This window comes from Narcine bancroftii, chromosome 3 (assembly GCF_036971445.1).
Source record: "Narcine bancroftii isolate sNarBan1 chromosome 3, sNarBan1.hap1, whole genome shotgun sequence".
Lineage (NCBI taxonomy): Eukaryota > Metazoa > Chordata > Chondrichthyes > Torpediniformes > Narcinidae > Narcine > Narcine bancroftii.
The window spans coordinates 82,689,790-82,711,453 of NC_091471.1; the positions used below are offsets into that span (position 1 = coordinate 82,689,790).

General features: G+C 40.2%; 1 long non-coding RNA gene across 1 annotated transcript in view; it reads right to left on the reverse strand.

Annotated features, from left to right (window-relative positions):
• Window positions 1–12,244: 12,244 nt before the first annotated feature.
• LOC138757313 (uncharacterized) overlaps window positions 12,245–21,664 on the reverse strand; it is a 79,702-nt gene continuing 70,282 nt past the window's right edge. Inside the window, exon 2 of the long non-coding RNA XR_011353497.1 lies at window positions 12,245–12,335. This is a non-coding gene — a long non-coding RNA (uncharacterized lncRNA). The remainder of the gene's footprint in view (window positions 12,336–21,664) is intronic.

The following is a 21,664-nucleotide window of genomic DNA, read 5'->3' on the forward strand; positions in this document are numbered from 1 at the left end:
AGATTTATTGTACCTACATGACATCACATACAACCCTGTGATTCTTTTTCCTGTGGGTGCAGCAGAATTACCACTAATTGGTAGTGCAAACTAACTGTGCACAGCTCATACATGTAAACAAGTAAAGAACTGTAAACAGATAACAGATGTAAACAAATTGGCTGTGCAATAAAGAGAGAGAGAGGAAAGGTTTTGCTTGGGATGTCCTGGGGTGTGTCCGCTACCTTTTGGAGAGCTTTACACTCAGGGGTTTTGGTGTCCCCATACTAGACCAGTTAGCACACTTTCCATCACAGCTCTGCATAAATTTGCCAGATTTCCGGTGTCATACCAAACCTCTGCAAACTCCTGAGGAAGAAAAGGTGCTGACGTGCTTTCTTCACAATTCCTTTATGGTGTGGACCTAGGGAAGATCCTCTGAGATTGTGATGCCCAAGAACTTAATTATGCTCACCCTCTCCACCTCTGATCTCCATTGATCACTGGATTGCATACCTCTGGCTTTCCTTTCCTGAGGTCAACAATTTTGCATAATTGAAAAAAAATCAGGTCCTTTTATGATATTGGGTCACTTGTAATTACACTAATGGAATGTACACACTTGACTTCAGTATCTTAACTACATAGAATATTATAGCACAGAAAAACAGGCCCTTCAGCCCTTCTAGTCTGTGTTGAACTATTATTTCACCTAGTCCCATTGTCCTGCACCCAGCCAATAGCCCTCCATACCCCTCACATCCAAATACCTATACAAGTTTTTCTTAAATGTCAAAAGTGAGCCCACATTCGTCACTTTAGCTGACAACTCGTTCCACACTCCCACTACCCTCTGTGATATGAAAAGTAGAACTAAAAGCACAGTGAGACCCTATCTTATTTTGTAAGGATGCTACAATGTCCAGACCCAGACAACACATTATTGGAATTCCAATACAGTACTCAGTCTAAAGTAAATTTGGACAAAATATTTTTATCATCAGGAGTTTATTTGTCTCAGATTTCCATTATAGCTAAGTCTTGGGAAAGGTTAGAGCAAAGGTTGAGCATAAATTGTTTTGTACATCAAAATGGTTAAATTGAAACCTAATTCCGGTTGTAAGTATGGATTAGATTTTATCACAATTTGACCTTTATGAAAGAAAAAAACCCACAATTGATATTGATGATTTATAATGATTATCTGGAGAACAGAAGATGCTATTTTGTCATATTGGTAATTTGACTTCCCTTTTTCAATGAATACGGCATGAAGAAATCTTGGTAAAAGTTATCTTCAATGTGGGGGAAAACAATTCAATGGATGCAGGAGTTAAACAGGAACATCTGCAGACACAGCGATTGTACTGCAATCTACAAAAGTGCTGAAGCAACTCAGCAGGTCACGCAGGATCTGTAGGAAGTAAAGTTATTGCAAGGAGGCGATCTGGGAGATATATGAGGTTATAAACGAACTGCAGACCACACACCCCATGGACTGATTATTATCGCTGGGAATTTCAACCAGGTGAAACTCAGGTCAGGGCTACCTAAATTCTATCAGTATATGGAATTTGCTACGAGAGGGGTGAACACGTTGGACCTTGTGTAAACAAACATTTCCGATGCTTATTGGGCAGAGCCCTGTCCCTACTTTGGATACTCAGACCACATCTTTGTAATGCTAATCCCAGCAAACAGACTGCTTGTCAGATGCTCTAGACCAGTTTGAAAGCAGGTTAAACGTGGCCAGCAGAGGCTATTCATTCACTCCAAGACTGGAACATGTTCAAGGAAACAGCAATCTGGAGGAGTATACGGCATCAGTGACCAGCTACATCAGTAAAGTGTTCTGACAACGTCACTGTTCCCAAGACCATCATAACTTGCTCCAATCAGAAGCCATGAATGACAGCAGAGATGTGCGTGCTTCTCAGGAAATGAGACGCTGTCTTCAGAGTAGACAACTAGGTAGCCCTAGCTATTGCAAGAGCCAAGCTGTCTAAGGCCATCAGGGAAGCAAAATGTGCACATCCCCAGTGCATTCACAGCCACCTACCTCCTGGACAGCAAGGACATGCAATGCATTTGGAAGGGCATCCAAGACACCACCAACCACAGGACTACACCATCTGCCTGTTCTGGTGATGATGCCTCCCTCCCAGATGCAGAAAACAATTTCAATGCACACTTCGAGGCAAAAAATGATGTTGCAGCAATGAAGATCACCTCTCCTCCAAATAACAAGGTGCTGTGGCTTTCAGTGGCTAATGTAAAGAGAGAGTTGAGCAAGGTCAACCCACGAAAAGCTGCTGGACCAAATAGAGCTCAGAGGATGTGTGGCTCAGCTAGCGGATGTGCTCACCAACATCTTTAACATCTCCCTGAGAAATGTCATGGTCCCAACATTCTTCAAACCTGCCACTGTTGGAGGAGTCACGTGATGGAGTAGTGGCCGGACGGTGAACTCCAGCCCTCTCCAGAAAAGTCGGGAAAAACAAAGGAAAACACAAAGGCACAGAAATAAAAGTTACAGAAAAGTGAGTATAAAGGTGGAAAGAAGATGGCGACAAAAAAAGAAAAATCGAAAGCAACGGTAAGAAGAGAGGAAGAGAAGACAAAGGAGGAAAAAGGTGAAGGCCTTACCTTTGGAGATGACCTTAACAGAAATGGGAAAGAAAATGGACAAGATGGAAGAGCGGGCAGTAGCAGCAGAAATGGAGGTAGAAGACTTAAAAAAGAAATTGGAGAAATCTAATAAAAAAACTAAAGAGACACAAGAACTACTAGCTCAAAAAATAGATACAATGGAAAACCATAACAGAAGAAATAACATAAAGATAGTGGGCCTTAAGGAAGATGAAGAAGGCAAGAATATGAGGGAGTTTATAAAAGAGTGGATCCCTAAGACCCTAGGATGTCCAGAACTACAGCAAGAAATGGAAATAGAAAGGGCACATAGAGTATTGGCCTCTAAACCACAACCACAACAAAAACCAAGATCTATTGTAGTTAAATTCCTAAGATATACTACAAGAGAAAAGGTACTGGAGAAGACAATGGAAAAAATAAGAGAGGGCAACAAACCACTGGAGTATAAAGGGCAAAAAATCTTCATTTATCCAGATATAAGTTTTGAACTCCTAAAGAAGAGAAAAGAGTTCAATACAGCAAAGGCGATTTTATGGAAGAAAGGGTATAAATTTATACTAAAGCATCCAGCGGTATTGAAAATATTTATCCCAGGACAACAAAACAGACTATTCTCGGATCCAGAAGAAGCACGAAAATTTGCAGAACAATTACAAAAATAGACTGAGGGAGGAAGACGGGTAATGAGAGTTAAAATGATCACGATTGATATGTATGTGGGTAAAGACAAAAATAGACTGAGGGATGAAGACGGGTAATAAGAGTAAAAATGATCACGATTGATATGTATGCGGGTAAAGAGGTATAAGAGTGAATAGAGACAATGAGCATACATGAATGTATCTGTACTTAGAGGAAAATATAGATAGTATAGACAAGAATTAATAAGGGAAGGTAATGGAATAGAGAGAATAAGGAGGGAATTAAAAGAGTGACCTTTGTGACATATGAAAAGTGAAATCTTTTCTGGGGGGGGCTGGGTGGGGGGAAATAGCGGTCACTGCAAAATCAGTTGACGCTTGCGAGTGGATTCGCAAATCCAAATGGAGAGGGGAGATGTGGTTGTCCGACAAGGGATAAAGGACAACTCAGGAGGTGAAGGGGAGATTGGGGATAAATAAGATAGAAATAGGAGAATAAGGAAAATGTTGGATGTTGTAGGAATGTTGTCTTATAAAGAGTTGAAAATAAGAAAACAGAAATGGAAAAGGAGGAAAGGTAATGATGGAAAAACGGAAAGAGAAGATAAACAAAATATAAAAGGGCTACGCTGAACTATATGTCTTTAAATATTAATGGAATACATAACCAAATTAAAAGGAAGAAACTCCTAAATTTAAATGAATAAATGTATTCCATTAGAAAAAATAACATATAGGTTAAGAAATAATATTGAAATATTCGAACAAGTATAGGAGCCTTACATTAAATACAATAGCGAAAACCAACCGAGGACAAACATTACCTAAGTTGATGGAAGGAGAAGGAAAGAAAAGAATGGACTCAGTAGAATTTCTGGTGTAATTTTGTTGAATGACAACATTGTCTGACTGGCTTAATGCAACCTAGATTGTATACCTAAAATGGATGAGAGGGGGGGGTGGGGGGGTGGTTTGGGAGGAAAGGGTGGGGGGGGGAGAAAAAGTCACTGTATATGTGTGAAAAAGAAATAGTGTATATCATGGCTAATGTGATTTATGGTGTGAAAAAGAAAAAATTTAATAAAAAAAAAACCTGCCACTGTTGTCTCCATGCCAAAGAAGTCATCTGTGTCCTGCCTTAATTGTCTCCCGCCCTGTCGCACTCTCATCTATTGTCACAAAGTGCTTCAAGAGGCTTGTCATGGGGCACATCAAGCTCCCGCTTCCCCGTCACTAGACCCCCTACGGTTCACATATAGACCCAACCTCTCTAAGGATGATGCCACCACCACTCCCCTCCATCTAGCCCTCACCCACCTGGTAAACAAGAACTTGTATGTTTGAATGTTGCTTATTGACTTCAGTTCAGCATTCAACACAATCATACCACAGTACCTGATAGGGAAGTTGAGCCTGCAATTGGATTCTCAATTTCCTGTCGGGGAGACCTCAAGCAGTCCGGATCGGTAACAGCACCTCCAAGACCATCACAGATGGCGGGGAGGAGCCTGGGGCTGCATACTGAGTCCACTGCTGTTCACTCTACTCACCATGACTGTGCAGCTAAACACAGCTCAAACCACATCATCAAGTTCACTGACACAACCGTGGTAGGCTTGATCAGAAAGAATGATGAGTCAGCATAAAGAGATGATGGGCAGTCACTAATGGACAGGTGCACAACCAACAACCTGTATCTGAACGTTAAAAAAAAGATAATTATCAACTTCAGGAGGGCCCTGGGGGGATCACGCTCTGTTGATCATTGACGGCTTGACAGTTGAGATCATCAAGAGTATGAAGTTCCTTTGACAGCATTTGGCAGAGAATCTCACCAGCTCCATAGCCCAGAATGCCCATCAGCGCCTCTTATTCCTGCGAAGGCTGAGGAAAGTTCATCTCCCACCCTCCATCTTCACTACATTCTACAGAGGATGTATCTAGAGCATCCTTTGCAACTGCATTACCACCTTGTTTGGAAGCTGTACCTCCTTGAACTGAAAGACCCTGCAGAGGATAGTGAAGTCAGTGAAAAAGATAATTGAGGGCTCGCTTCCTACCATGAAGGACATCTACAACACTCGATGCAGGTGAAAGGCAATAAACATTGTGAAGGACTCCACACATCCCTCATGTAAACTTTTCCCCCTTCTGCCTTCTGGTAAGCGATACTGCAGCCCTCGGGTCCTTACATCCAGAATGGGCAACAGTATTTCACCCAAGCCATCAGACTCCTGAAATCCCAGAACATTTCGGGATAGTGTACCGTGGACCTTTACTGTATACATCTTAATATTTTAATGTGTTTATCTTCTATTCTAACTTGTATTTATGTAAATATACTCCATGATCCTGGAGAAATGCTATCTCATCTTTATCATGCGAGCATGGTATGAACAATAAATAAAGGTGACGACTTGAATTGACTTGAGTGACTAATGTTTCAGGCCTGAGCTCTTCATCAAGATATGAGGAAAAGCAGGTCAGTACCTGAATAAAAAGTTGGGGGAAGGAGGAAAGGGAGGAAGGGAGAGGGGGAGGAGTGCAGGCTACCAGGTAAGAGACCATGGGTGTAGGGTAGGAGAAAGAAATCTGAGAAGGGATAGGGGAAGGGATAGCTCTCTGAATAGAGATGGAAGGGAAGGAGGTTGAGAACTGGAGGAAAGGAGACAGAGGGATAAGGAAAGAGAGAGACTCAGGGGTTGTGATTAGCAGAAACCAGAGAAGTTAACATTAATGCCATCTGGTTGGAAAGTTCCCAGACAAAATATTGGGTATTGTTCCTCCAATTAGTGGTAGCCTCTGTTTGACAGTGCACGAGGCCACGGACAGACATGTCGATGTGGGAATGGTATGAGAAATTAAAATGATAAGCCACCGGGAGATCCCTGTTATTGCAGCTGTTAGTGCACAACAAAATGATCTCCTAGTTTGTGTCTAGCCTCTCCAATGTAGAGGAGGCCTCAACAGAAGCATCTAATGTAGTGGATTAATGAGTAAAGTGTTACTTCACTTGAAAAATCTGTTTGGGGCCACAAATGGTGGTGAGGGAGGTGTGAGTGCAAGTGTAAGATTTCTTGCAGTCACATGGGTATGTACCGAGAGGGTGAGGGGGATAAGGGGGTGATTAGTGGGAAGGGATGAACCCATTTCCAATGTGATCCCACCCAACACATTTTTCCCCTCTCCTCCTCTTTCCTCTTTCCACCAGAACCATTAATTCCAGGACTCTCTCATCCACACAACCCTTCATACCCATCACCCCCTCGGTTCATTTCTTCTCATTAATCTCCCCCTGTTACCACAAGAAATGCTATACTTGTGCCCACATCTCCTCCCTCACCATGAATTGGGGTGTCTCTTTATGGGATGCCTACCCTGAAGAATTTCTCCTCCTGTGATGCGTTGTGGTGTAGCAAGCAAACTCAAAACATGAGAAAAGACTGTACTACAGGTTTTAATCGACTTAAACTCTGTACACGGCAGTTGTCATATCTTGATGGCTTCACGTGTGCCTGACTATCCTCTACTGGCTCCACATGTCCAACTGACCCGGGAGGGGCCGGCTCGAGTCTATGTACAGTCGGTGATTGACAGCCAGCCAGGTGGGGCCAGCCTCCCAGGTTGCCTACCTGCAGGCACAGTGGTTGTCCCCTGTAGTAGGCTGGTGGGAGCACGGCCAGTGTTGTGGTTGTATCACCACACCTCCTTGCTTCGAAGGGAGTTCTGTGAGAGTCTCTCTCATTGCTCCTCTTCTCCACTCCCTGTTGCTCTCAAGCTATATGATCATGTCCCTCCAACCTTTTTTATTCAAGCACCTGGCTGGCTGCTTTTGGCTCATACCTTGAAAGCACTCAGGCCTGAAATGTTGGTTACCGTTTACTTCTTGTAGATGCTGTATGACCTGTTGAGTTTCTCCAGCACTTTTCTATATTGCCAATCAAATACCTGCTGTTTTTAAGGTCCATGGTACTCACAGATGCTAGTGCTGAGCTGCAAGATTCTTAGCCAGTCCTAATTAGCACAGTGGCAGTGCTTCACGTTACAATGGATGAGGTACTCAAGAGTAAACAATACTTTATTCATTTCGGGAACAATCTGTATCCTAGCTTCAATCATTACGTTCATTTCAAATAATGCACATAATGGAGGTTGGCAGAAAAAGGGCATTTGATCTGAAACCAGAAGATTTCATCAGGTATGGAAACAATAATGAGGACACGTGGATCATTATAGCATATTAACATTGCTCCAACTCCAGAGGATTTCTTCCATGGGCAAGACAAAATATTCCAAGGATTGATAAAGGATGCATCAGGGCTATTGGTTAATAGGTGTGCTCATGGAATTTTACCTTAGTCAAACTGTTGACTTGTTTGGCAATTTTCTGATCGTAGGCACTAAATGTTTATATCGAGAAACTTACTGGGAAAATGAAATGCAATTGCTGTTTGATATTATGGTTAAGTGTCTGCAAACAATTCAGCTGATGTTTTCTTAAAGCTGATCTTTAGCAATGATTTAAAACTGGCAGCTTGACAAGTCATTTTGAAATCAACTATGTATCATTGGAAGGGACAGTAAGAATAACAGACTGCCTTCCATAAAATTCACAGATGAATTATTTGGGGTTTGTGACAACCTACAAGCTTTTGCATATATAATTCTAGTGACAGCTTACAAATTACCCATGTCATTCACACATTTTATCACAGTGGGTCTCAAGCTTTTTCTTTCCACTCACATACCACTTTAAGTAATCTCTATGCCATAGGTGCTCAGTGATTAGTAAGGGATTTCACTGACAAAAGACAAAGAAGGAAAAACCCAACACCCAACCCCAACCAACCAATTTTCCCTTGCAACCGTGTTTGCCTGTCCCGCATCGGACTTGTCAGCCACAAACGAGGCTGCAGCTGATGTGGACATTACCCCTCCATAAATCTTCGTCCGCGAAGCCAAGCCAAAGAAAGAAGATGTGGGTGGAAAGAAAAAGTTTGAAAACCACTGTTTTAATTGTCCCTAATTGACTTGTTATGTGCACTGTTTCATAACTCCAAAGGAAATGGGCCAATGACAATTTTTCTCAAGCAAAATATTTCAGTAACAATTGGGTCTAGTGCAGTGATTCTCAACCTTCCCTTCCCACTTACACACCACCTTAAGCAATCCCTTACTAATCACAGAGTACCGATGGCATAGGGATTACTTAAAGTGGTATGTAAGCGTTGTCTCCGCTCCATCCTCAACATCCATTGGAGCGCTCACACCCCTAACGTCGAGGTACTCGAGATGGCAGAGGTCGACAGCATCGAGTCCACGCTGCTGAAGATCCAGCTGCGCTGGATGGGTCACGTCTCCAGAATGGAGGACCATCGCCTTCCCAAGATCGTATTATATGGCGAGCTCTCCACTGGCCACCGTGACAGAGGTGCACCAAAGAAAAGGTACAAGGACTGCCTAAAGAAATCTCTTGGTGCCTGCCACATTGACCACCGCCAGTGGGCTGATAACGCCTCAAACCGTGCATCTTGGCGCCTCACAGTTTGGCGGGCAGCAGCCTCCTTTGAAGAAGACCGCAGAGCCCACCTCACTGACAAAAGGCAAAGGAGGAAAAACCCAACACCCAACCCCAACCAACCAATTTTCCCCTGCAACCGCTGCAATCGTGTCTGCCTGTCCCGCATCGGACTGGTCAGCCACAAACGAGCCTGCAGCTGACGTGGACTTTTTACCCCCTCCATAAATCTTCGTCCGCGAAGCCAAGCCAAAGAAAAAATGTGAGTGGAAAGATAAAGGTTGAGAACCACTGGTTTATCACAGTTGAACAGGAATCCAGGACCACTTTTACTCCAATGTCATTACCACCATCAGTAGAGAGCCATCTCTAGTTGAATCCAGACATTCTTACAATTTTACATGTTGCAACTGCTTAAATGCATGCTTGGTAATTAAATATTACCACAGGAATAAAAAAGTTAATATATAATGTTCTCTGTTAGTGATTACTTCATTGTGTGTGGTATTTTATATTCATTACTGCAAAAGTAATTCATCTGAAAAAGGTCATTTCCCAATAGGAAGGGTAGTTGGGCAGTTGGGAATTTGTATGTTCCTTTCAGAATTAAAGGCAAGGTTAGCAGGCATTGGGAACTTAGTTTTCGAGGGATATTGAGGATCTGGTTCAGAAGAAGAGAGAGGTGTATAGCAGGTATAGGCTACATGGTGTACTTGAGGAGTATAACAAATGCAAGAAAAACTTCAGGAAAGAAATCAGGAAGGTATAAATAAGACATGAGTTTGCTTTGGCAGTCAATGTGAAAGAAATGTACAAGGTGAATGATAGAGCACTGAGGAGTCCGGTAGTAAAAAGGGACCTGGGAATACAGATATATAATTCCCTGAAAGTGGCATCACAGGTAGATAGGGTTGTAAAGGGAGTTTTTTGCTTATTGGCCTTCATAAATCAAAGTATTGAGTATAGGAGCTGGGATGTTATGTGCGACAGTATATGGATGTGTTTCTGGGAGATAAATTGGGGTAGGTTTGTTAGTATAGGTCACATACCAACACTTTAAAACAGATCTTATTTAAAATACTGAAGCTCTGGTCATGCTAGACATGTCACGTCCTCGGAGCCTTTGCAAAAGCTTTGGAGAGTGCCCAAGAGACTTCACTAATAGATTGTAGTTTACAAAAAGGCAAAAGATTAAAGAACTTGTCGGATCCACCTTCTGTCTGATGGGGAATTTGCTGTTCTAAGAGGATCATGTGGTTTTCCAAACAGGCTTTCTCTCAGTGAAAGAGAGAGAGAGAGAGAGAGAGAGAGAGAGAGAGAGAGAGAGAGAGAGAGATCAGTTCTACAGTGTTACAGTCAGCAACAGCAGCTGGGACTGGAACAGGACAAGCTGGCAAGCTTATGGGAAACCCCATTTGGAAGATGGGTTGTGAGTTCTTAGTTCAGCCTGGTCAAAGCCCTTGTGGGTCATGCAAGAGGAGAGGACTGGCTGTCTAATGTTTCACTGGGAGTAAGAAAAAAACAGAAAGGAACTCTGTGGTGACCTGAAAGAAAGAGATTATCATCTGGAGAACCCTGAGGGGGACAAGTTTCTTCGGCAAGACACTGAAGTGGCTGTTTAAAAAGGAATCAGTTGTGGGTGTCCAGCGAACAACAAGTCTCTCTCTGAAAACTGACAAGAACCTTCCTGAGCAATAACCATTTACCTTCCAAGCACCAAAGTCTGGTGAACTTTATAAATGTTAAATTCTGTGCACAGCATAAGAATTGCCTGCAACCAGTGAACTTGGAGGAATGAAAAGCAAGATTGGACTGTGAACCAAAGAACTTTCCTGAACTTACACATACATTACATACACGTGCACTTAGATTTAGAAGGGGGTTAAGTTAGGTTATTTAAGTCAATAGTGATAAGTTAAAGTGTGATTCTGTTTTCATGTTTAAAGATAATTAAAAGCAACTTTTGTTTAAGTAACCATTTGTCTTGGTGAATATCTATTGCTGTTGGGTTTTGGGGTCCTCTGGGCTCATAAAATATGGTAAAGTTGTATAAGGCATTGGTGAGGCTAAATTTGGAGTATTGTGTGCTGTTTTGGTCACTACAGGAAAGATATCAATAAGATAGAAAGAGTGCAGAGAAGATTTCCTAGGATGTTGCACGGACTTTAGGAAGTTAAGTACAGGAAAAGGTTAAACAGGTTAGGACTTTATTCCCTGGAGTTTAGAAGAATAAGATGAGATTAGATAGAGGTATTTCAAATTATGGAATAGACAGAGTACATGTAGATAGGCTTTTTCCTTTGAGGGTAGGTGAGATACAAATCAGAAGACATGGGTTAAGAGTGTAATTCATTACACTTCCATTGCGTAGCTGATGGCAGTAACAATTCTAAATACAGCTTTGGTTAGTTCATACATCCAATACTCTTGCAATGTCATAGACATTTTTGTTAAGTGAGAGGCATTTAAGTGGTTCAAGGTTGTTTCATGGTTACCACAGTCACATTGCTGAAACACCACTTCTACATCAAATGACAACAAAGACCGTTTAGATGCGATTCTGAACCTTCTATATATTGTAGGAGATTTTTATTATTGAAGTGAAAAATTAGATCATTATTCAAACAGTAATTTCATTTTATGCTTTTCTCCAAGTGTTGCAACTATTGTGTCCTGAAATCATTTTAATGCAATGGTTCTCAACCTTTTTCCTTCCACTCACATACCACTTTAAGTATTCCCTATGCCATAGGTGCTCTGTGATTAGCAAGGGATTTCTTAAGGTGCAAAGAAAAAGTTTGAAAACCGCTGTTTTAATCACACCTAATTGATTTGTTACGTGCATCGTTTCATAATTCCAAAGGAAATGGGCCAATGACAATTTTTCTCAAGCAAAATATTTCAGTAGCATTTGGGTCTAGACCAGTGGTTCTCAACCTTCCCTTCCCACTCACATCCCACCTTAAGCAATCCCTTACAGAGCACCAATAGCATAGAGATAACTTAGAGTGGTATGTGAGTGGAAAGAAAAAGGTTGAGAACTACTGTTCTAATGGCTGTACACAAAGTTGGGTTGCTCCTCTAACCATTCAGTTGGTGTAGATTTCAGTATGTTGGTGATTTCAAATTGAATTGCTGCACATTTGACATAGAAATACAGTTTAGCCTAAAGCCTTGTTCACCATTTATCTTCAATAGCTACCACCCACCCAACAAAGTACAAACAAAAATATAATTGTTAAAAAAATCTTCCCCTTGAAAATTTAAAAGTGCCTATCAATTGTAATAGGATTTTGCGGCAAAACGCATTGCAGATCTGCACCTGGAAATCATTCTACAGTATTAAAAGAAGAGAAATGGTAAAGAACATTCTTGTTATCCATGACTTCACTACTATTGTAAAATTCAGTCGTATCATTAAAAATTAATTTATCCTTTTCAATAATCCAAGGAATCAATTCATTATTACATTTATAGATGGGTCTTCTGTCCTTATCTTGGGGATTCATTCATTTTCAGTATTAACTGTGGCTTATTTGTTGTTTCTGTAAAGGATAAAAATATCAATGTCAATATTCAGATGCAAAATATTTTTATTCATGGAGCAATGATTTCCTCCTACCAAATATCGAGAAGACCAAAAGCATTGTCTACAATCTCCTCAACAAATTTCACTTCCCAGATATTGACCCTATTCCTCTCTGTGACCATTGTCTCTGACTTTTCAGTCTTTTTTTAATTTTAATGAGTTGAAATTGGCTCATGTACACACACAATTGTCAATGTTATCCTTGTCTTCATTATATCTTGACTTAAACACATTCCTTGGCATGCACTTCACTTTCCACCTGAAGAGGCATCCAAATTTCTGCCATTGAAGTTTTATTGGTCAATAATTAAAAAGCCAAACTCTACTAATAATGGCAGTTAAAACAAAATACTGGAAATGGTCATCAGGTTAGGCGGCCTCTCTAGAGTGAAAAATAATGTAACATTTCAAGTTGATGATTTTTCATCAAAACTCAATGAAGTGAAATATTAACGTTTTTATTTTGTCAGCCGACTTGCAAAGGTGATCTAATCAATAAGGAATTATATTGCCTACTTCAGGCTTCTAACTGTGCTTAGTTCAAACGTGTTCTGTTTCTGTGAATCATCTGTTAACCAATTTCTCATCCATTTTTTATAGTACAAGGCCTCCCTAGGTTTTGGAAAACCTAACTCATAGAAATCCAACTTTGCAATTCTCTGCTAAATTTTAAAACACTTTTCAAGACAGGAAAGTGAGGCAATACCTATGGTTCACTGTCTGTTGAGAAATCTGATGGCAGAGGGTAGAAGCTTCCCTTATGCTCATCTTTAGGCTCCTGTACCACCTTCTTGTTGGTAACAGTATGAAGAAGGCATGTCCTGGGTGGTGAGCGTCCTTGAGGACAGAGGCTGCTTTCTAAAGACACTGCGTCTTGTAGATGTCCTCGATGGAGTGAAGACTGGTGCTCATGATGGCACTGGCTGAGTTAACAACTCTCTGTAGTTTTTTTCCTCTCCTGTGCATTGGCATTTTCATTCAAGACAGTGATACAACCAGTCAGAATGCTCTCCATGGGGCGCCTGTTGAAAGAGACTTTGGTGACATACCAAATCTCCTCAAACTCCTCATGAAGTGTAGCCGCTGGCGAGCCTTCTTCATGATTGCAGAGATGGAGGCCTCAAGTTATAAAAAATATGGCAGCACCCAGAGGAACATTAATGAACAGAGAGAAATTGGATTGCAAGTCCATATCTCCGTGGAAGTAGTCACATGCATATGGATAGAGTGGTAAAGAGTGCACAGTGCATGCTTGCCCTCAACCATTAGTGTATTGAGTATATAAAAATAGGAACGTCATGTTGTAACCATATCAAACATTGACTAGGCCACATTTCAAATATTGGATGTAGTTCTGATCACCACAACAAATGAAGGATATGAAGGCTTTGAAAAAGATATTGAAGAGGTTCAACAGGATTGTGAATGGATTAAAAAATATGAGTTATAAGGAGAGGTTGGACAAACTTGGATTGTTTTCTCAGGAATATTGGAAGCTGAGGGTGACCAGATATAATACAAAATTATGGGAGGCATAAATAAGGTAGATAGTCCCAGAATGTAAATGTCAAATACTAGAGGGCATTAGGGTGAGAGGAGAATTCTCTAAAGGAGATTTACAAGATCATTAAGTTTGGTAGCTGTCTGGAATGTGCTGTCAGGGGAACAATAGAAGCAGACACAATAGCAATGTTTAAGAGGCAATTAGATGGGCAGATGAACAGGCAGGGAATTGAGGAATACAGATCATTTGCAAATAGATGAGCAGATTAAATTGGCATAACGTTTAGCGCAGGCCAGTTCCCAAGCCCTACTATTCCAAGTTCCATCTTTCCCATTTTGTTTTTATTGAATTTCCTTTTGAATCGATTTGCCCTCAATGCTTTATGTAATATTGAGATTCTAAATATTCTATTTTCTAATAATTCCCAGATGAGATTAGGTATTTATGGACCCTATTTTAAAATGATAGATGGGCAGAAGAAAAGATCAGAAAGTAAATAGAATTCATTTTTTAAAACAAAAATGCAGAAATAAGCTCAGCATGACTGACCATGTGCTTTCCATCCCCCCTCTAAAACGGCTTACACTTCATCCTCTTTAACTCTATTGGTAGCTTCCTACCACTAGCTCTCTTGAGACAAGAGAAACTTTGATGTACAATAATGCCAGATGAAAACCATCTTACTGAAGATGGATAGAATACATCTGGTTTCTATTTGTGAGAAAATTGTGACCCAGAATTGGACAGTGATTTTGTTAATTTTTGAAATTAAAATAAAATGATGGGACCCTGTCACTTCATGAAGCCTTGCAATTTTAAAATCAAAAATAAAACATTGGATTAATTTCAAAGCATACTGCACACAATGTGAACTAAAAGCACACCCTGACTTGTGTCCTAGACTTGTGTCCGCACCTATGACTGAATTTTTTTTAAATATAAAGAAAAAATATAAAATTTACACAGTTCATGTTGTATTTGACAAACTATAAAGGGATATTAGGGCATGTAAGAGCCAAAATGTACATACTTACCTTGTAAGTCAGCATCCCAGGGTCCATAGGCTGGGTGTGGCCATCTTGATTCCTGTGAGCATGTACGAGTCTTCGCTTGGCACATGAGCAGTGGGTTCACTTATTGCAGTTCAGTTGGCGCATGCAGGAGAGTTAAGGGCGTGAATTCGATATCATTAGGGCACTTGCGGCAACCGAAGACTTGTGTATAGCAACTGAAGACTCGCACGTGCACACAAGAATCAAGTTGGCCATGTCCAGCCTCGTAATGCCAACTAACAAGGTAAGCATGGACCAGAACGTGGAAAGATTCACCAAGGTTGACTGACAAAATCAGAAAGTTTCAAATTGTTATCGTCAAATCTGCAATGAAAAACGTGTTTATTAACTTAATTTAATTTTAAATAAGGTAGTCAAACAAAAAAAAAGTTTGATTAAAAAGTTAGCTTTAAGGCTTCGCGTGTGAGCAAAAATCAGACTTGTGTCCATTTTGAGATACAACTGAATCTTAAGGCGGGGAGTAGAAAATCTGGATTGATGTGGAAGACATAATTCTTACACACACACACACACACACACACACACACACACACACACACACACACACACACACACACACACACACACACACACACACACACACACACACACACACACACACACACACACACGCACATCCCAATCAGTGACAGTGTTCTCTTGCAAAATTTTGTATGTGGGATTGCAACAATACACCACTGCAGGTTATAAAGGCAAGCAATAAATTAAAGATCATGCCAGGAAAAATAGTTATTTTATCTTTCTTTGGCTTGGCTTCGCGGACGAAGATTTATGGAGGGGTAATGTCCATGTCAGCTGCAGGCTCGTTGGTGGCTGACAAGTCCGATGCGGGACAGGCAGACACGGTTGCAGCGGTTGCAAGGGAAAATTGGTGGGTTGGGTGTTGGGTTTTTCCTCCTTTGTCTTTCTTTTTACAGTGAGGTGGGCTCTGCGCTCTTCTTCAAAGGAGGTTGCTGCCTGCTGAACTGTAGGGATTGCATAAATGCACACATAATATTTGTGGTGATTAATATATGTACTGACATGCATTGAGCTGGTGGTTATGGTTAAAAAGTCAGCATGAGTAAACTTTTCACAATTGGTTGCTCTTTGAGGATTTCATCCCTTGAGGCTTCAGTAAAGACATTTTAAGATTCTGTACCAGTGCAATTTTGGATTTTTATAAATTAAAATTTTAAATTTAGACAAACAGCACAGTAACAGGCCATTTTGGATCACGAGTCTGTACTGCCCAATTTACACCAAATTAACCTACGCCCCTAGTACATTTTGAATGGTCAGAGGAAAATGGAGTCCCTGAGGAAAACCCACACAGACACAGGGGAGAACGTAAAAACTCCTTAATTATAGGGTGGGATTCAAACCCCGATCCCGATCGCTGGCACTGTAAAGGTGTTGCACTAACCACTACGCCAACTGTGCCACAGTCAAAAATCTTATATATAATTCATATACTCAAAAAGTTCTCTGTCATATTCTGATGACTCCGCAGGAAATCTGGTGTTGTTCAGCTGACTTCCTGGGAAAATAGCCAGATAAGAAGAGCCATGACTGTAAACAATAGGCTTAACATCCAAGGATCAAACCAAATTGTGATGGATTCACTCAGAAAGAAAAATGAAAGTCTTTCTCTAGTGAATGGAGATAACAGTGCATTAGAGAGGAGTGCAAAATGATGAGTTGATATTTCATACATTGCCCTCTGATTAGCATAACTCTAGAACATTTGTGTGGTCCACAGTATTCATAGAACAGATTTTATTTTCATTTAGATAATATTAAAATAGTCAGACGATATAACATTTAATTTTTGTCCTACACAAAGAAAATAAACAAGAGCAGACAGAAAATAAACTAAAACTAAGAACTACAAACAATTTGCTCAGCAATTGACCTCAACAGGTCAAGCAGTGTCCGTGGAAAAAGAAGAACAATCAATATTGTAGACTGGAACTCGTTATCATGTTCGTTTTGTTGCAATTTGTAGAGTAGAGCCTACTATGAGGTACGAACTTTCCATTAATATTAAAAATACAGTAGAAGAATTAAATTCTCTCTAAGCAAAATAAAGAGGCTAAAAAAAACACAACCTGAAGTAGTTGGGTACAGAGATACTGTATGCACTGGTCGCAATCTTTCTAAAACTCATGGATTCCGGAGAGTTATGAAGGACTGGAAATATGATACATTAATTCAAAAAGAATAGGAAGCAAAAAGGAAATAACCATAATAGGAAAAATGTTCAAGTCAATTATTAAGGTGGTAATCACAGGAAAAGTATAAAAGTATAATCTGAATAAGCATAGCTTATTCTCTATGAGAGAAATCATGTCTGAAACATTTATGAATATTCTTTGAGGAAGTATCAACCAGAGTGAAAAAAGGGGAACTTAATAGATGTAATCTATTTTGAAAGACAGTTGACAAGATACCACATAAAAGATTTCTTCGCCAAAACTCACAAGATTGGTGGTAATAGATTTGCATGGATAGAGGACTAGTTAACACGCGCATGTGAGTAGAACTATAAAAGAGTTACTTTCAGGGGGTCAGCAACCTTGTCATTTGTGTGGTACCACAGGTGTCAGTGCTGGGACCAGAGCTTCACAATGTACATATTAAAATTTTTGAGGAATATATAACAGTCACATTTGCAGATGATACAAAAGTAAGGTGGAAGATACGATGTGAGGAGGATGCAAAAATATTGGAAAATACATATAACGTTGGAACATTTAAAACAATTTAATCTGGAAGGAAGAATGATAAAAAGTATCAAGTTAAATATGAAAAGATGCAGCACAAAAGAATTTGAGAGTTCTCTTCCATGAAACACAAAAATTTACTATACAGGTATAGGAGGTAATTAGGATCAGCTAATGGAATGTTGGCTTTTAAGGAGTTGGAGTAATAAAGTAAGGTAGTCTTACTACAATTAATTCATATCTGGAGTATTGTGTACAGTTTTGGTCCCTTGATATTAGAAAAGATACATTAATATTGAAGGCTCACCAGAATGTTCTTGGGTGTACAGAGGGGTTCTTTTATAAGGAAAGGTTTCATAATTTGGGTCTGTGTTCATTGGAGTTTAGAATAATGAGAGATAACTTTCTTTGAAATATGCAGTATTCTTAGTAAATTCTGGAAGATGTTTTCCCTTAAGTGAGTCTGGAACCAGAGGCCATGCTTCAGAATAAGGGAATGCTCATTTCAGACTGAAATGAAGAATAGTTTCTTCTCTGAAAGGGATATGAGTCTTTGAAACATCTTGTCCAGAGAAGTTTGGAAGCTGAATAATTGGGTATATTCAAAGCCAATGCAGATAGATTTTTAATGAATTAGGAATCAAGAGATACGGGACAGGGCAGGAAAATAGATTTGAGAATATTTGGATCACCCATGATTTTTATTGAATGGTTGAGTAGGCTCATTGGTCTGTTCCTGTTCCTATTTCTCAAGGTCTTGTAATAAAAACTAATTATTGCTTCAATTATATTTCTTAAGGGTGACATATGGCAGTTAGCGTAACACCATTACAGCACCAGCGACTGGGATGGGGGTTTGAATACCACACTGACTGAAAATTGTTTGTACGTCCTCCCCATAACTGCATGGGTTTCCTCTGGGTGCTCTGGTTTCCTCCAACCAATCAAAAGCATATTGGAGGTGTAGGTCAATTGGGTATAAATGGACAACATGGGCTCTTGTATATTCAAAGAACTTTATTCCCTTTTCTTACATTTCCTTTCAGCCATCAACATTTAAATTGTTGTGTCCATGCCAATCAATCCCAATCCTCCACCAAGATTCCAATTATCTATTCTCTCTCTGTGGTGATACACCACCAGCCTACTGCAGGAGGCAACCTGTGTACCTCCAGAAGAGCACTGGAGGACAAGGCATCACCTGGCCAGCTGACCTGAATGGACCAAGCCCCACCCGGTTGGCTGCCAATTACCCTCCGGGATACAAGGTTGATCCAGCCCTTCGAGGCCAGTCTCAGAGCTTGCAACAGCATTCTCACAGCCAGCTCTGTGGAAGTTTATGTGGAATAAAGCCTGTAGAACAGACTTTATGTTTTGTGTGTTTGTTTCCGTTCGATACCGCACCACATGCCCATTAACTGTACACATCCTTCCACCCACACATCCAGTTCTCTTACCATTCATCTACATTTGGGGTAGTTTATGGTAGCTAATCTACCCAATAACCAGGCAACATGGGAAAGTCATTGCAATCCAAACAGCCACTTCAGAAACTTAATAATACAAGTGGAATAAATAATATAGAAAAAAAACTGAAGCACTCTAAGATTAATTACCATCAAAAGGCTGCCAAGGTTTGCATATATACTCCCACTACCTCTTAGAACTATTTGAGTCTGGACACTAGTTGAGGAGAGACTCCTTTATCATATTCAGCATTTTAATGGGTATAAGTGGCATAAAAAAAACTATTTGTCAAGGAAATCAAACAGAAATCAGTTCCAACAATATTACAATGCTTCAGTGCTTTTCCCAAGTCCACTGAACTTTCTCAGCCTTCTCACGATCCATTTATTTGCTTCGTTTCTATATATCAAAATGGGAGTCAGCAGCATATAACAAAATGGTTTCCCAAACTTCCATTTCTGGAGCACTCTGATCAAGACTCAAGGCAATATTCATTTATTGGGATTAACCAGATCAAGGCAAAACATTCTTGAATCCAAATAATTTAAAACTTCAATGGGCTACTTTGAAATTATTATCCTTTTTTTTAATACTGAGTACACTATTTGCATTTCCTTCTGGCAGGGTCGTATTTTCAACAATGAAGACATGTGCCCCTCCTCACCAGAGTCCTCAGTAGTTGTAGTCTTTTTTGCATTATTACCATAAGAATATAAAATCATTTGGCCTGCCATGCCTGCATCAAAAGCAACCTCCCCATATAGCCAACCATTTCAATTCTGAGTCACACTCTCAAGCTCACATGTCTTTCACACTACCCCACCCTGACCATCTGCGGATTGGAGGGCACCCTCCAACCCCAGGGCATGGACATTGTTTTCACTGCATTCCACTAATCAGTTTGCCTTTTTCCCCCTTCCCCCCACCTCCTTTAACTAGTTATTCCAGTTCCTACTTCCTTTCTCTCTATCCACCTACCCTAGACTCCTCCCCACCCCCCCTGCGATGTTTCTCCCCCCCCTCCACCCATCATCTCCCACCCTCACCACCCCCCTCCCCACTTTTGTTCAGAAACCTCTCATGTTCTCCCATACCTTGATGAAGGGCTCAAGCCCGAAATGTTGGTGATGTATCTTCACCTTTGCTACATAAAGGCATTGTTTGACCTACTGAGTTTCTCCAGCATTTGTGTGTTTTTTTTTCCACTTACCACGGTGTCTACGGAATCCTATGTTTTACCTCAGAAAACAAATGGGAGTTATCACAGATTTCTAAACCTTTATATCCTAGCACTGGATAATTTTTAAAAATATATTATTTTTGATTTTCAAAGATTCATATGAATCCAAATAAGCAATACATTTTCCAACAGTAGTGAATATCATACAGAGTAGAGTCTATATTATCCCCTACCCATCTCCCCTCCCTCCTGCACCCTAATACCAAAAAGAAAACATATAAATTAAACAAATACAAAGAACAAAATATCATTAAAGTCAAAAATCTTTAAGGGAACTCTAAAAGAGTCCAAAGAAACCTAAAATAAAAAGGTAAGGAACAAAATACAAGAGCACGTCGCCTGTGTCATGACCCAGTTCACTGATCTCTAGCATTCCACCACTGGCACAGTTGTTGTACTCACTTTATCTAAAAGGGGTATAATTAAATCTGCGTGCCAATGTGTTACAGATAGGGCTGCCACACCCTAACGAATGTGCCACATTTCTTCCTCAAATTGTACGTAATTTTCTCCAGGGGAATACAACTCTGCATCCCTGTATTCCACCGTGTAATATTTAGTTGGGAGTCAGACTTTCACATCTACCTTTGTAATTTTTTTCAGAATGTCCCCTAGGTCCTCCCAGAAGGATCTCACCTTTGTGCACAGCCAGGTTGATTGGATCAAGGTTCCAATCTCTACATCACACCTAAAACACATTTCCATGATTTAGATTTATGTAATTCTTGTGGTGTGAGGTACAGTTGATGCAGGAAATTGTATTGAACCAACCTGTATCTGGCTTAAAAAAAACTGCTGTCATGCTGTCTTGACACAGGTCTGACCAGCTCCACCAGCACTGGATAATTTTAATGCAAATAGCCCAAGTTGGATCTGAGACTTTCCCAATCTATACAATGAAGTGTCACATTGATACATCCAATTTTCAAACAGTTTGATCTATTTATGTTGAAAATGGTAATTGGATGAAACATTTTCTTCCTTTATTATATCTAACTGGTACGCCATTAAAATACTGAATGCCTTTTAGCGCTGATGTAAAGAGAGTTATTAATACCTTTTTTCTTTTTTTTATCTTTCTAATAAGCTGGCACAATCATAGTCATCTATTTGGTGTATTATTTCAATAAAGAGTCTTGGAGTAACACAACTAACGTGAGTGTTGGATCAAGGATGCACTCAAATAAAAGCACTAAGAAGAAGTGGTTTGTTACTAATTTGGAGTGAGGAAATACATCATCAGCTGAAGGAAGTGACCAGCATCAGAGACAAAGCCACTCTGAGCATAGGAATATA